Genomic DNA, 1,016 nt, shown 5'->3' on the forward strand with positions numbered 1-1,016 from the left:
AATGTAGCCACCGCGTCTATAAACAATACATTAATATATTATATTGATGACATTTTGGAGTAAATGCTCTGTTATTTGCGACAACCATAACGTGGACGTTTTGCAGTCTTTCGCGTCGCTAAATGCGTACCCTACCCAATAATACCTCTGTATATAGATCTATATTATTATAGTGGCAACAGTGGCGTATACATTATACGCGGTATTTATATAGAATCTTATTTATATTTTTTTCATATTTATTAACAATATATATACAATATACATAAATTTACAAGAAGCATATTTCTATAGTGAATATATATATTACACATATATATATGTAAGGCATAAAATAAGTCACCGAGCACCGAACAGTGACACTATTATTATTTATTATTTAGGATCTATATAAATAATACGAAATAACGTTAATAATTAATATGCATCATAATAATAAATATAATTTATAATGATAACATTCTATTCTATTGAAAATCGTCGAACAGAGCATAACGCGATTATTTTACAGAGATTTTACTAATCTTTTACAAACTTATATAATATAATATTATTTACACATTATATTGTGTAATACCTATGTAAATATAATAAATTCTATACAGTGGTTCTAGTACGTTGTAAAATGTAAATACAAATAAGTAATAACTATCTGTTTTTATAATAATAGGAACCTGTGAATAGATAATACAATATAGGTCAATGCAGTGACCATGGTGTGCTTCTTTACCTAACCTTTACACGCGCCCAAAGACTTCAGGCACACATTACTTATATTCTCGGAAATCGGTCAGGCATTGTTTTGGCGCACCGTAGAATCGGACAGCGTACAATCATCACAAGATTTTTTTGGCAACCACGGTATTTGTATACTCCAACTATCCCAACTCCATGTGGTATTTGGTATTCTGAACTTACGAATAAATTACGTGCGAATAAACATGATATTTTCTTTTGGTCGTTGGTGCCCAGACTATTTTTGACGATTTTCGATCATACAGCTTTATATATTACTA

Source organism: Acyrthosiphon pisum, chromosome X (assembly GCF_005508785.2).
Source record: "Acyrthosiphon pisum isolate AL4f chromosome X, pea_aphid_22Mar2018_4r6ur, whole genome shotgun sequence".
Taxonomy (NCBI): Eukaryota; Metazoa; Arthropoda; class Insecta; order Hemiptera; family Aphididae; genus Acyrthosiphon; species Acyrthosiphon pisum.